Source organism: Oncorhynchus keta, chromosome 26 (assembly GCF_023373465.1).
Source record: "Oncorhynchus keta strain PuntledgeMale-10-30-2019 chromosome 26, Oket_V2, whole genome shotgun sequence".
Taxonomy (NCBI): domain Eukaryota; kingdom Metazoa; phylum Chordata; class Actinopteri; order Salmoniformes; family Salmonidae; genus Oncorhynchus; species Oncorhynchus keta.
Window position 1 is genome coordinate 1,641,791 of NC_068446.1, and position 12,711 is coordinate 1,654,501.

A 12,711-nucleotide genomic window follows, 5' to 3' on the forward strand; every position below is an offset into this window, starting at 1 on the left:
GGGACAGGGATACTGGGGTGATGGAGGTAGATATGTATAGGGGGAAGGAGACAGGGATACTGGGGTGATGGAGGTAGATATGTATAGGGGGAAGGGGACAGGGATACTGGAGTGATGGAGGTAGATATGTATAGGGGGAAGGAGACAGGTATACTGGAGTGATGGAGGTAGATATGTATAGGGGGAAGGGGACAGGGATACTGGAGTGATGGAGGTAGATATGTATAGGGGGAAGGGGACAGGGATACTGGGGTGATGGAGGTAGATATGTATAGGGGAAGGGGACAGGGATACTGGGGTGATGGAGGTAGATATGTATAGGGGAAGGGGACAGGGATACTGGGGTGATGGAGGTAGATATGTATAGGGGGAAGGGGACAGGGATACTGGGGTGATGGAGGTAGATATGTATAGGGGGAAGGGGACAGGGATACTGGGGTGATGGAGGTAGATATGTATAGGGGAAGGGGACAGGGATACTGGGGTGATGAAGGTAGATATGTATAGGGGGAAGGGGACAGGGATACTGGAGTGATGGAGGTAGATATGTATAGGGGGAAGGGGACAGGGATACTGGGGTGATGGAGGTAGATATGTATCGGGGAAGGGGACAGGGATACTGGAGTGATGGAGGTAGATATGTATAGGGGGAAGGGGACAGGGATACTGGGGTGATGGAGGTAGATATGTATAGGGGGAAGGGGACAGGGATACTGGGTGATGGAGGTAGATATGTATAGGGGGAAGGGGACAGGGATACTAGGGTGATGGAGGTAGATATGTATAGGGGAAGGGGACAGGGATACTGGGGTGATGGAGGTAGATATGTATAGGGGGAAGGGGACAGGGATACTGGAGTGATGGAGGTAGATATGTATAGGGGGAAGGGGACAGGGATACTGGAGTGATGGACGTAGATATGTATAGGGGAAGGGGACAGGGATACTGGGGTGATGGAGGTAGATATGTATAGGGGAAGGGGACAGGGATACTGGGGTGATGGAGGTAGATATGTATAGGGGAAGGGGACAGGGATACTGTGGTGATGGAGGTAGATATGTATAGGGGGAAGGAGACAGGGATACTGGAGTGATGGAGGTAGATATGTATAGGGGAAGGGGACAGGTATACTGGAGTGATGGAGGTAGATATGTATAGGGGGAAGGGGACAGGGATACTGGAGTGATGGAGGTAGATATGTATAGGGGGAAGGGGACAGGTATACTGGAGTGATGGAGGTAGATATGTATAGGGGGAAGGGGACAGGGATACTGGAGGGATGGAGGTAGATATGTATAGGGGGAAGGGGACAGGGATACTGGAGTGATGGAGGTAGATATGTATAGGGGGAAGGAGACAGGGATACTGGAGTGATGGACGTAGATATGTATAGGGGGAAGGGGACAGGGATACTGGAGTGATGGAGGTAGATATGTATAGGGGGAAGGAGACAGGGATACTGGAGTGATGGAGGTAGATATGTATAGGGGGAAGGGGACAGGGATACTGGAGTGATGGAGGTAGATATGTATAGGGGGAAGGGGACAGGGATACTGGGGTGATGGAGGTAGATATGTATAGGGGGAAGGGGACAGGGATACTGGGGTGATGGAGGTAGATATGTATAGGGGGAAGGGGACAGGGATACTGGGGTGATGGAGGTAGATATGTATAGGGGGAAGGGGACAGGGATACTGGGGTGATGGAGGTAGATATGTATAGGGGGAAGGGGACAGGGATACTGGGGTGATGGAGGTAGATATGTATAGGGGGAAGGGGACAGGGATACTGGAGTGATGGAGATAGATATGTATAGGAGGAAGGGGACAGGGAGGTAGATATGTATAGGGGGAAGGGGACAGGGATACTGGAGTGATGGAGGTAGATATGTATAGGGGGAAGGGGACAGGGATACTGGAGTGATGGAGGTAGATATGTATAGGGGGAGGGGGACAGGTAAACTGGAGTGATGGAGGTAGATATGTATAGGGGGAAGGGGACAGGTATACTGGAGTGATGGAGGTAGATATGTATAGGGGGAAGGGGACAGGGATACTGGGGTGATGGAGGTAGATATGTATAGGGGGAAGGAGACAGGGATACTGGGGTGATGGAGGTAGATATGTATAGGGGGAAGGGGACAGGGATACTGGAGTGATGGAGGTAGATATGTATAGGGGGAAGGAGACAGGTATACTGGAGTGATGGAGGTAGATATGTATAGGGGGAAGGGGACAGGGATACTGGAGTGATGGAGGTAGATATGTATAGGGGAAGGGACAGGGATACTGGGGTGATGGAGGTAGATATGTATAGGGGAAGGGGACAGGGATACTGGAGTGATGGAGGTAGATATGTATAGGGGGAATGGGACAGGTATACTGGAGTGATGGATGTAGATATGTATAGGGGAAGGGGACAGGGATACTGGGGTGATGGAGGTAGATATGTATAGGGGGAAGGGGACAGGGATACTGGGGTGATGGAGGTAGATATGTATAGGGGAAGGGGACAGGGATACTGGAGTGATGGAGGTAGATATGTATAGGGGGAAGGGGACAGGGATACTGGGGTGATGGAGGTAGATATGTATCGGGGGAAGGGGACAGGGATACTGGAGTGATGGAGGTAGATATGTATAGGGGAAGGGGACAGGGATACTGGGGTGATGGAGGTAGATATGTATAGGGGAAGGGGACAGGGATACTGGGGTGATGGAGGTAGATATGTATAGGGGGAAGGGGACAGGGATACTAGGGTGATGGAGGTAGATATGTATAGGGGGAAGGGGACAGGGATACTGGGGTGATGGAGGTAGATATGTATAGGGGAAGGGGACAGGGATACTGGGGTGATGGAGGTAGATATGTATAAGGGGAAGGGGACAGGGATACTGGGGTGATGGAGGTAGATATGTATAGGGGGAAGGGGACAGGGATACTGTGGTGATGGAGGTAGATATGTATAGGGGGAAGGAGACAGGGATACTGGAGTGATGGAGGTAGATATGTATAGGGGGAAGGGGACAGGTATACTGGAGTGATGGAGGTAGATATGTATAGGGGGAAGGGGACAGGGATACTGGAGTGATGGAGGTAGATATGTATAGGGGGAAGGGGACAGGGATACTGGAGTGATGGAGGTAGATATGTATAGGGGGAAGGGGACAGGGATACTGGAGGGATGGAGGTAGATATGTATAGGGGGAAGGGGACAGGGATACTGGAGTGATGGAGGTAGATATGTATAGGGGGAAGGAGACAGGGATACTGGAGTGATGGAGGTAGATATGTATAGGGGGAAGGGGACAGGGATACTGGAGTGATGGAGGTAGATATGTATAGGGGAAGGAGACAGGGATACTGGAGTGATGGAGGTAGATATGTATAGGGGAAGGGGACAGGGATACTGGAGTGATGGAGGTAGATATGTATAGGGGAAGGGGACAGGGATACTGGGGTGATGGAGGTAGATATGTATAGGGGGAAGGGGACAGGGATACTGGGGTGATGGAGGTAGATATGTATAGGGACAGGGGACAGGGATACTGGGGTGATGGAGGTAGATATGTATAGGGGAAGGGGACAGGGATACTGGGGTGATGGAGGTAGATATGTATAGGGGGAAGGGGACAGGGAAACTGGGGTGATGGAGGTAGATATGTATAGGGGAAGGGGACAGGGATACTGGAGTGATGGAGATAGATATGTATAGGGGGAAGGAGACAGGGATACTGGAGTGATGGACGTAGATATGTATAGGGGGAAGGGGACAGGGATACTGGAGTGATGGAGGTAGATATGTATAGGGGAAGGGGACAGGGATACTGGGGTGATGGAGGTAGATATGTATAGGGGGAAGGGGACAGGGATACTGGGGTGATGGAGGTAGATATGTATAGGGGAAGGGGACAGGGATACTGGAGGGATGGAGGTAGATATGTATAGGGGAAGGAGACAGGGATACTGGAGTGATGGACGTAGATATGTATAGGGGGAAGGGGACAGGGATACTGGAGTGATGGAGGTAGATATGTATAGGGGAAGGAGACAGGGATACTGGAGTGATGGAGGTAGATATGTATAGGGGGAAGGGGACAGGGATACTGGAGTGATGGAGGTAGATATGTATAGGGGAAGGGGACAGGGATACTGGGGTGATGGAGGTAGATATGTATAGGGGGAAGGGGACAGGTATACTGGAGTGATGGAGGTAGATACGTATAGGGGAAGGGGACGGGGATACTGGAGTGATGGAGGTAGATATGTATAGGGGGAAGGGGCCAGGGAGGTAGATATGTATAGGGGGAAGGGGACAGGGATACTGGGGTGATGGAGGTAGATATGTATAGGGGGAAGGAGACAGGGATACTGGGGTGATGGAGGTAGATATGTATAGGGGGAAGGGGACAGGGATACTGGGGTGATGGAGGTAGATATGTATAGGGGGAAGGGGACAGGGATACTGGAGTGATGGAGGTAGATATGTATAGGGGGAAGGAGACAGGTATACTGGAGTGATGGAGGTAGATATGTATAGGGGGAAGGGGACAGGGATACTGGAGTGATGGAGGTAGATATGTATAGGGGGAAGGGGACAGGGATACTGGGGTGATGGAGGTAGATATGTATAGGGGGAAGGGGACAGGGATACTGGAGTGATGGAGGTAGATATGTATAGGGGGAAGGGGACAGGGATACTGGGGTGATGGAGGTAGATATGTATAGGGGGAAGGGGACAGGGATACTGGAGTGATGGAGGTAGATATGTATAGGGGGAAGGGGACAGGGATACTGGAGTGATGGAGGTAGATATGTATAGGGGGAAGGGGACAGGGATACTGGAGTGATGGAGGTAGATATGTATAGGGGGAAGGAGACAGGGATACTGGGGTGATGGAGGTAGATATGTATAGGGGGAAGGGGACAGGGATACTGGAGTGATGGAGGTAGATATGTATAGGGGGAAGGGGACAGGGATACTGGGGTGATGGAGGTAGATATGTATAGGGGGAAGGGGACAGGGATACTGGGGTGATGGAGGTAGATATGTATAGGGGGAAGGGGACAGGGATACTGGAGGGATGGAGGTAGATATGTATAGGGGGAAGGGGACAGGGATACTGGAGTGATGGAGGTAGATATGTATAGGGGGAAGGGGACAGGTATACTGGAGTGATGGAGGTAGATATGTATAGGGGGAAGGGGACGGGGATACTGGAGTGATGGAGGTAGATATGTATAGGGGGAAGGGGACAGGGAGGTAGATATGTATAGGGGGAAGGGGACAGGGATACTGGAGTGATGGAGGTAGATATGTATAGGGGGAAGGGGACAGGGAGGTAGATATGTATAGGGGGAAGGGGACAGGGATACTGGAGGGATGGAGGTAGATATGTATAGGGGGAAGGGGACAGGTATATTGGAGTGATGGAGGTAGATATGTATAGGGGGAAGGGGACAGGGATACTGGAGTGATGGAGGTAGATATGTATAGGGGGAAGGGGACAGGGATACTGGGGTGATGGAGGTAGATATGTATAGGGGGAAGGGGACAGGGATACTGGGGTGATGGAGGTAGATATGTATAGGGGAAGGGGACAGGGATACTGGAGTGATGGAGGTAGATATGTATAGGGGAAGGAGACAGGTATACTGGAGTGATGGAGGTAGATATGTATAGGGGAAGGGGACAGGGATACTGGAGTGATGGAGGTAGATATGTATAGGGGAAGGGGACCGGGATACTGGGGTGATGGAGGTAGATATGTATAGGGGGAAGGGGACAGGGATACTGGAGTGATGGAGGTAGATATGTATAGGGGGAAGGGGACAGGGATACTGGAGTGATGGAGGTAGATATGTATAGGGGAAGGGGACCGGGATACTAGGGTGATGGAGGTAGATATGTATAGGGGGAAGGGGACAGGGATACTGGAGTGATGGAGGTAGATATGTATAGGGGGAAGGGGACAGGGATACTGGAGTGATGGAGGTAGATATGTATAGGGGTGACTAGGCAACATAAACAAGGTAAGCAGAGTAGCAGCAGCTTGTATTTGAGTGGATGTGCGTGTTTGTAGAGTCAGTATCGACACCTTGTAGACCCCATGTCCCTGCGAATTGAGGCCGTTCTGAGGGCAAAGGGGTGTGCAACTCAATATTTGGAAGTTGTTCTCATTGTTTTGGTTTTCATACGCCTCCACTCTGGCGGTTGGGACCTCATAAACCAGGTCCCAGAGTCCCCGTAGTCCTGTCTGTTCCTGGCTCTATGAACCTTGTTGGATCTGTATCCTCATTGGGCGAGGGATGAGTTCGGGGGTCAGGACTCTTTGGGGGTCAGGACTCTTTGGGGGTCAGGACTCTTTGGGGGTCAGGACTCTTTGGGGGTCAGGACTCTTTGGGGGTCAGGACTCTTTGGGGATCAGGACTCTTTGGGGGTCAGGACTCTTTGGGGGTCAGGACTCTTTGGGGGTCAGGACTCTTTGTTTTTTTTTAGTGGAACTGTTTCTTCATTGGTTTCAGCATCACAACTGGGACCTTGCAAAAGCCACCATAACCCAAGGCATGACCCCACCTCTCTCCGTCTACTACACCGAAACCCTTATGTACAGCCTTAATCCCTTAGCGCTCAGGGTCAGTGTTGAACCTGTCCTGCTATACTCTACATTCCAACCGAACCCCTTCCAGAAAAATATACATTATAGATTTCCCGCCCAAAATTGTTCCATATTAAGTTTCCAGCAGATTCGACAAGAAAAGCAGGTAAACCACTCAGCCTCAGTGTGAGCATGAGTGTGTGGGTTTGAATATGTGCACACACATTTATGGTGGGTAGTAATCATTCCTTGTGCTCCGAAGAACCCTGAGAATAGAAAACCTCCACAGTGGGCCTGTTTGTTGCGTAATATCTGGTGCTTGACGAAGCTTGAATTATGGTCGTTATTTCAAAGTTTCCGAGTATTAGGATGGAATTCCGTTTCCTCTCCAGACATTTTACAGAGAGACCATTCAGCTGATCTGCACTCCAAATGGCTCCAAATGGCACCCTATTCCGTGCTATAGTGAACTACTTTTGACCAGGGCCCACAGCGCTCTGGTCAAAACTATTGCGCTATATATACATGGAATAGGATGCCATTTGGCTTGCAGCTAACACTCCTCTGGAGCAGGAAAGGACAGTCGGTCTGAATAACTCTTACCACAACTCCACCTCTGATTTAAAACTGGTTCATTTGATGGTTTTCATAACTTGTTAATGTGCTGCTCCAAAAGAAGAGTGATCTACAGTATATATATTTTTTTTTAAAATATAATTCGACTTTTGAAGACCTGAGTTTTATGTTGCGATTCATGTATTGAGTTACGAACTCTCACTCTCAATGCATTACAAAGGTTTTGAGATGACAATTGCTGACATACATGGTTATTATGTAGACTATAATAGAATATAAAATAGAATAGAATATAATAGAATAGTTTAGCGCACTTCACAGCTGGCTGGTCTTGACAGGTAGAGGTTTAGAGAGCCAGTCATTGTTGGAGCCTGAGTCTGGTTCAGGCAGTGCTGTGGTGAGAGCCCCAGGTAGCCGTGGGGAAGCCAGGGGGTTGAGTAGGACGTGAGGCCAGGTGGGGTGCGCCGTCTGTGGGTTGAGCTAGTGCAGCGGAGACCAGAGACCTCCACCTGAACCATGGAAGTCTGGAGTGAAAAGTGCTGAGGCTGCACTCTGTACGCCCCTTTAACAGGGTTTTTATTTCCATCTTACCGAGTTGTTAAAAAGAGGATAGGTTATGGCAGCCAGTTAGTCCGTTTATTGTGTTAGCTCTATGGTTTAAAAAAATAAAACGTTCAGCTAATAAAAGGGAAAGATGGAACACCTAGTGAGTTGCACAACAGAATACATTCAACCGAAATGTGTCTTCCTCATTTAACCCCATAAGGATGTCGTACCTGGCCTTAATAGGTCCAAATGAATTATTTTCATTATGGCAGGTCATTTATTCTCAAAAATCGGTTTATAGTCCATTGTGCCATTATTTACTTTGACGAAAACTGGTCCTTTGAAAAATACTTTATCTTGGTATTTTTGCTCATGTTATTGGTGTTATTGGTTGCTCTGCAGTGCAAGGTAGAGGTTATGGATTCCTCACTATGACTCCTCGGATGATTTGTAATAGGATAAAGTGATAAGAAGGGAAGCGAGAGGTTTCCACATGGCACCCTATTCCATACATAGTGCACTACTTTGCGCCCTGGTAAACAGTAGTGCACTATATAGGGCAGGGACGGGACCAATAATTATTATTTTTATTATTGCGAACTCAGTCTGGGTCTCAACTTACAGTTAAGAGAACAATAGAGATGTACTCAAGGTGCAATTTCGGCGTTTGCATCAGCAGTTACTCAATTAGCCCATTTCAGTAAAAATACATCTGATTGGTAACTTAGTCTAGCGGTCAGCTAAACTTGTATAGTAAGCATGGTCGAATTACCAACCAGGGTCTATTGATCATCAGTTATCATTTTAAAAACTGCAAACATTTGCCTCCACCCTATGGCAAAATGTGTATAATTGATGGAATCTAGCTGTAAAACTGCACATTCTTCTCTCCACCCCATGGTAAAATGTATAGAATTGATGGAATCTAGCTGTATAACTGCACATTCTTCTCTCCACCCCATGGCAAAATGTGTAGAATTGATGGAATCTAGCTGTAAAACTGCACATTCTTCTCTCCACCCCATGGTAAAATGTGTAGAATTGATGGAATCTAGCTGTAAAACTGCACATTCTTCTCTCCACCCCATGGTAAAATGTGTAGAATTGATGGAATCTAGCTGTAAAACTGCACATTCTTCTCTCCACCCCATGGTAAAATGTGTAGAATTGATGGAATCTAGCTGTAAAACTGCACATTCTTCTCTCCACCCCATGGTAAAATGTGTAGAATTGCACTAAATTAACGAGCCACTGCAGCCCCTCATGATGAGTTCAGTGTTTTTGTTGCCCACAACCCCATCAAAGTTGCCCATCCCTGATATAAGGAATAGGATGCCATTTTGGACACAGTCAGCCATTTTGGAGACGTTGATAGATTGAGGTGAACGTCTGAACACCAGACAGACATAAAGAAACTATTTCTTATTTTACGAGGGGCGTGATTTATCGACAGAACAAGCTTTGTCGAGCAGCGCCCTGTTCCACTCCGCTTGGCCCTTAAATTTACAATGTTTGACACCAAACTGGCGATCAGCACTCAAGGCTATGGATGTCTGGCAGCAAACCACACTTCTTTCACACAAAGGAAGCATGAAATATTCGCAATATTTTAAAAGGTTTCCTTATATTAGGGAGGAATTGGATGTCCTTTCCAAGACTCGAGGGTCACCCTAGAGCCAATCACGTTCCTTCACCTGGAAGTTTGCTTTCTGGAAGAATCCTTGTTATGTGACCAGGGTTGCATCCCAAATGGCATCCTATTTCCTATATAGTGCACTACTTTTGACCAGAACCCTATGGGTACAAAGGTAGTGTGCTATTATAGGGAATAGTGTACCATTTGGGACACGGTCCTGGCTTCTCAGAGTGGATGTAATTACAGGATGTCTGCAATTCAATATGCGATTTGAAGTTTTGTCATAATTCAGTCCAGTTCTGTTTGTTCGGCACTTTTCATTTACATAGATGTCAACTTCGCAAAAGTACTGAAAATCTAACACCAAGGAGTCAGTTTCAGACCCAAGGAAAACTTTCCTGCCTGCTGATATGTGGTTAGTGTCCCCTCCTTTAGGGGAAAGCCACCATTTTCTAATCAGCCTATAGGCAGGATCTCAGTTTGAGCCCACCACTTCCCAGTGACAGCCCCCTTAGCGCTCACATCCGTAGCCATGAAGTGCTTTGAAAGGCTGTCCATGGCTCACATTAACATCATTATCCCAGAAACCCTAGACACGCTGAAACAGATCCACAGATGATGCAATCTCTATTGCACTCCACACTGCCCTTTCCCACCTGGACAAAAGTAACACCTATGTGAGAATGCTGTTCATTGACTACAGCTCAGTGTTCAACACCATAGTGCCCTCAAAGCTCATCATCAAGCTAAGGACCCTGGGACTAAACACCTCCCCCTGCAACAGGATCCTGGACTTCCTGATGTGCCGCCCCCAGGTGGTAAGGGTAGGTAACAACACATTTTCCACGCTGATCCTCAACACCAGAGCCCCTCAGGGGTGTGTGCTCAGTCCCCTCCTGTACTCCCTTTTCACCCACGACTGCATGGCCAGGCACGACTCCAACACCATCATTAAGTTTGCAGATGACACAACAGTTGTAGGCCTGATCACTGACAACGACGAGACAGCCTATAGGGAGGACGTCAGAGACCTGGCCAAGTGGTGCCAGAATAACAACCTGTTCCTCAACGTAATCAAGACAAAGGAGATGATTGTGGACTACAGGAAAAGGAGGCCCGAGCACTCCCCCATTCTCATCAACGAGGCTGTAGTGGAGCAGGTTGAGAGCTTCAAGTTCCTTGGTGTCCACATCACCTACAAACTAGAACCATCCAAACACACCAAGAGAGTCGAGAAGAGGGCACCTTTTCCTTTTCCCCCTCAGGAACTAAAAAGATTTGAAATGGGTCCACAGCTGCAACATAGAGAGCATCCTGACTGGTTGCATCACTGCCGGGTACAGCAACTGCTCGGCCTCCGACTGCAAGGCACTACAGAGGGTAGTGCATAAGCTCAGTACATCACTGGGGCCAAGCTGCCATCCAGGACCTCTACACCAGGCGGTGTCAGAGGAAGACCCTAAAAATTGCCAAAGACTCCAGCCACACCAGTCATAGACTCTTCTCTCTGCTACCGCGTGGCAAGCAGTACTGGAGTGCCAAGTCTTGGAACAAAAGGCAACTCAATAGCTTTTACCCCCAAGCCATAAGACTCCTGAACAGCTAATCAAATGGCTACCCGGACTGTGCATTTTTTACAAAAAAAAATATTTTAGATTTTTTCTTCACTTATCTATTGTTTCCCTAATACTTTTTTTTAAAAACTGCACTGTTGGTTAAGGGCTTGTTAGTAAGCATTTCATTGTAAGGTACGTGTTGTATTCGGCGCACGTGACAAATAAACTTTGATTTAATGTAGTCTCTCTCCGGTCGCCAAGGCAACGAGAAGCTGTGTGTGTCGGAGCGTCGCCGTGGTGATGACAGCTCCCCTCCGCAGCTCAGCTCTGTGTTCGTCATCGCTGGAGTCCCATTTCCATACAGCTGCTTATCTGATGCTGCCCAGTCAGCGCCACACTTCCTCCCAGCTAGTTTACACGATCACTCCCTACCTCCCTCTCTCCCTTTGTCCCTCACTTTCTCTCTCCTACCCCCCCCCCCCTCCCCTTCTCACTATCCTTCTTCCTCATTCCTTACCCCTCTCCGTCCCTCTCCCTTCGCCTCTACCTACCTACTTTCCTTTCTCTCTGTCCTTCTCTCTATCTCCCTGTGTTTTTCTTTCCTCCCTCATCTGTGGTAACAGCTCATCCCTCTCTCTTTCCCTCCCTCTCATGAAAGTATTTTACAGCCCAGATTAGCCACAGTAAATGCAGGGCCTGTTAGTATGAAAGTTGTAAATATTTAGTGTTGTTTTACACCCCGCAAGGTGTGTGTGGATGTGTTTAACTATTCTTGTGGGGAATCCAGAGGTCCCCACAAGAATAGCAAACAAACAATAATTTTACCAACTTGGGACATTTTGTTAGTCCCCACGAGGTCAAATGCTATTTCTAGGGGGTTTATGGTTAAGGTTAAAATCAGTGTTAGGGCTAGAATTACATAAAGAGTTAGGGTTAGGCGCTAGGGTTATTTTTAGGGTTAAGGTTAGGTTTTTGGGTTAAGGTTAGCATTAAGGTTAGGGTAAGACTACGGGTTAGGTTTAGGGTTAGGGTTAGGGGTTAGGGAAAATAGGATTTTGAATAGGACTGAACTGTGTATCCCCGCAAGGTTAGCTGTGCAAGCCTGTGTGTGTGTGTGTGTGTGTGTGTGTGTGTGTGTGTGTGTGTGTGTGTGTGTGTGTGTGTGTGTGTGTGTGTGTGTGTGTGTGTGTGTGTGTGTGTGTGTTTCAGTGTGTGTGTTTCAGTGTGTGTATGTGTGTTTCAGTGTGTGTGTGTGTGTGTGTGTGTGTGTGTGTGTGTGTGTGTGTGTGTGTGTGTTTCAGTGTGTGTGTTTCAGTGTGTGTGTTTCAGTGTGTTTCAGTGTGTTTCAGTGTGTGTGTGTGTGTGTGTGTGTGTGTGTGTGTGTGTGTGTGTGTGTGTGTGTGTGTGTGTGTGTGTGTGTGTGTGTGTGTGTGTGTGTGTGTGTTTCAGTGTGTGTGTTTCAGTGTGTGTGTTTCAGTGTGTGTGTGTGTGTGTTTCAGTGTGTGCGCGTGTGATTGCCAGTCTCTGTCAATTAACCTGGCATTAATCTGTTGTTTCTGTGCTAGAACTGTAATTAACATGGATTAAATAAGAACCACAGTGAGATTAAACAAGGATTAGTGAGTGAAAACACACACCTGATATACCTGATATACCTGGCTGCTGTAGCTTCAGGTAATACTAAGTTGTCTGCCTGTCAGATGGTTTACTGTTGAGGTCAGATAGTTTGGTTGAGTGTTTTGTTTTTGGCTTTGCTAAGTGGCTTGTTTTGCGTTTAACTCTCATCTTGTTGGTTTTTG

At 47.9% G+C, this 12,711-nt stretch overlaps 1 long non-coding RNA gene across 3 annotated transcripts; it reads left to right on the forward strand.

The window, feature by feature from the left end:
* The first annotated feature begins 111 nt into the window (after positions 1 to 111).
* LOC127912220 (uncharacterized) lies at positions 112 to 4,883 on the forward strand. Of its 3 annotated transcripts, none has more exons than XR_008081581.1 (3): positions 112 to 148; positions 2,145 to 2,210; positions 4,808 to 4,883. It is a non-coding gene; the product is annotated as an uncharacterized LOC127912220 (long non-coding RNA). The 3 variants fall into 3 exon arrangements; XR_008081579.1 differs by lacking the exon at positions 4,808 to 4,883 and adding an exon at positions 4,432 to 4,531; XR_008081580.1 differs by lacking the exon at positions 4,808 to 4,883 and adding an exon at positions 3,190 to 3,304.
* Positions 4,884 to 12,711: the final 7,828 nt, after the last annotated feature.